This window comes from Amphiprion ocellaris, chromosome 18 (assembly GCF_022539595.1).
Source record: "Amphiprion ocellaris isolate individual 3 ecotype Okinawa chromosome 18, ASM2253959v1, whole genome shotgun sequence".
NCBI lineage: Eukaryota > Metazoa > Chordata > Actinopteri > Pomacentridae > Amphiprion > Amphiprion ocellaris.
Window position 1 is genome coordinate 15,316,035 of NC_072783.1, and position 3,310 is coordinate 15,319,344.

Consider the following 3,310-nt stretch of genomic DNA (forward strand, 5'->3'; position numbering starts at 1 on the left):
ACATATTGTAGTTGGGTCTACAGTAATAAAGTGTTGATGATATATCCACTAATTGTTAAAAAAGACTTTTGCCCTCCTCCATTCTGTTCTCTCCTTGACTTGTGTCTGTCAGAGCAGAATTTTAAATACAGACACTTCTAAGATTTGTTTATCATTAAGTAAAAAAAGCAAGATTTAAAGCACTGCAAAACTCTGTTGAAAAGCCCCTGCATTACTTTGTGTGCAGTCATATCTGAAAGTTAAAAACTTCATAGTGACCAGCAGTGCAGAATAAAGGCTTTTTAACTGATTTTTGAGTGCCTTGGATCTCTCCCTTCTGTAATTTTAAGCTTGCAATTATGACTAGTCATGCAGAATAAAGGCTTCAGACACACTTTCCAAATGCCTTGGATTTCTCTTTTTCCACATGACCACCATAAGACCTTTTTTTTCTTGCAGAAAAGCAGTGAACTTTACAATCATCTTAGGCTAACAAACACTTTAAGCTTCTTATTTGTTTATGAAATGACCCTGGATCAGCACTGTGTCCACTTGCCGCCCTGAGATGATACCTGAATACCTGAATATGTGGAAACAGAGAAGAGGACTGGAGAATACCAATTTTTCTATGAACAAGACTTTGCTGTTACAGCACTGACAAAGCAATGAAGCGCAGGTCACCATTGTTCCTGACTCCTCTCGCTCTTTCTCCAGGGGCTGATCCTTTACACATGCCATGTTCTTCTGCCATTACCATGACCCAATTTCTTTTGAAAACTGTGTTTCCCAAATTGCAGAAGAGCCCAGCCTGGTACAAGAGCTTTTAAGAGAAACTATCCCCTAGAGTTTAACTGTGCGTGCTGCTGAGTCCTACTCCAGAAAGTGCTTTGTCAAGAATTTCTGATAATGCTTTGTTTTTTTGTCCACAGGGCTACAAGTTTGAGCCATAGGCTTTGAGCTAGCGGAGTGTCGAGCTGGGCAATAAAGTAAAACCCAGACAAATCCTTTCATTTGAAAAAGAGCATTTCCCAAACAGGGCAAGATGAAGAGGGGTTTCTTGCGTCATGTATGACTGCTTTAGCCACGGATACTTTATATGATTCAAAAAAAGTGAATCATACACCCATGCACTTTTCTGTGTGGTATCATCAAAAGGAATCAACTGAATGCATCATGTCACTTTGCAAGCGATGTAACCTTTGAACTCTGTCAATATTTCTCTTCGCTTTTTGCTGGTTGACAGCTGCCTCATAAGGATGAATAGTGTTAGTTCTAAAGTAATTGCACTTGCCAGCATGCTGTCATCACTTCCCATAACTGTCTTGTTAATCTAAAATCCTGTCCCTGCTTCTGTCCTTGGCACCAGCACTGGCACACTATAACGTCTCACTAATTTACAGCCAGACTTACAAGTGAATGAGCTTGTTTGATGTTCAGTGTTGGCTTTTGATCAAGGCCATATATTCAGACAGCTCAGTGGTTAGACCTATAAATAATTATTACTCCACCAAGAAACGGTGGAGTTATGTGACGATCCACGTACGTTTGTCTGTGAATCTGTCTGTTTGTCCGTGTGAAACATTACTCAAAAACGGACAAATGGATTTGGATGAAATTTTCAGGGAAGGTCAGAAATGACACAAGGACCAAGTGTTTAGATTTTGGCTGTGATGTGGCTTATAGTCTGGATCCATGGATTTGCGAAGGATTCCCATTGCCAGATTTAGCTGCCGGCACGGCGTCGCTGTAACCATGACCTGAACACTGTGTCAGTTACCTGCTGACAATCACATGATTGCGATCCTACTACAAAATGACCATGATTTATCAGTTGGATATCATACAAGGAACAAATGATTAAACTGTGGGGTGTTTCTGACTCCCATCAATTCCTGCCGCCTGCTACATATTTAGGTCACGCAATGTAGCAAACCCCAGCCAGACAATGGGCTCCTGATGTTTCACAAAGCCTTTATTTACATTCAGCCGTCAGCCTTATTTTGATCACAAATTCACCTTTCTGTCCTTCACTCATTTCTTCACAGTAAGAGCTTGTCTCCATTCCAGCTAGGTGCTTCTAAGTTTAGACACATCCTTTGCTAGACAGCAACAGCGTGTAACCATTTTCTTTCACTTTTATGTGAATTTTCGGACTTTTCAGCAGCACCTTTGTCATGTCAAGAAACCGCTTCTTACATAAACACTTTCTATGTCGCTGGAATGGTGACAAAATAAAAGCCCGTAACATTAAAAATGCATCTTCAAAATAAAAGCATGGAGAGAATGGTTATTTTACCGCTAGCAAAACAAAGGCTTGCCAAAAGTGATGAACTGATCAACAGACCTTTATAAGAGTAATTTACATGCAATTCGGTATCCATACATAACATGCACATGCATAACACATGCCTGTGCTCAGCACAAGGTCTTTTTTTTTTTTTTTTTTTTATTAAAGATTGCATCCGTTGCAAATGATACGTCAACTGAGCAGCCTTGGTGGAGTATTGCACTCTCTGAGTGCTTTTCTAGTTACTGAAGTGACACTTTCTACAATATAATGAATCGGAGTTGATGGTGTTGTAGAAGTGCCATAGGAATTATGCCCTCATGTTGGAATATCTAATGGAAGTCTAATCAGTTACAAGTTATGATAATTTGCTTCAGAAATATTCAGAAAATCTTTGGATATTCAAGCTATATGCTATAAAATATCCTGAAAATGTGTGTTTGGCACATTGCATCTTGAAGGGTTGATTTTCTGGTATTAGTAGATTCAAAATACAAATTTGGCTAACAGGGCAGTGTCTGAAAAGACTTACACTTGAGCAAATGGCTCTTAAAGCTGTATCAATTAATGTTTTAATTAAACAGTGGAGCAAATATGTCACAAGCACTGTTTGTAGTGACAAATCTGCTGAAGACTATCACCAGTCATCCTGCAATTCCCCTCAGCCCACATTTTTAAAGTTTCTGTTTATTGTTATTGCTCTCATTAGTGTTCTTTCTACTGAAAATGGTCTGATAATCCCCTTGTTCAGTAACTGGCAAGCACTGAATGGAAGTTAGCAGTTAAGCATAGTCTTGCATAGCCTGATTTTTCTCTAACACTGACACACAACTGTGTAGAACAGTCTGTCTGCACCTCAGGGGGAAAGGCTTTGTCATGTTTGTACTTCTTTAACCCTTTGATGCACAACATGGGCCGAAAAATACCCATATTCCATTGGATATGGGTCAATTTTAACCCATGTTGTGCATCAAAGGGTTAAACCAATTATTATAACCTCGGCTGGAGCTATGGCCAGGATGCAGTGATGGTGTCCCTTCAAAA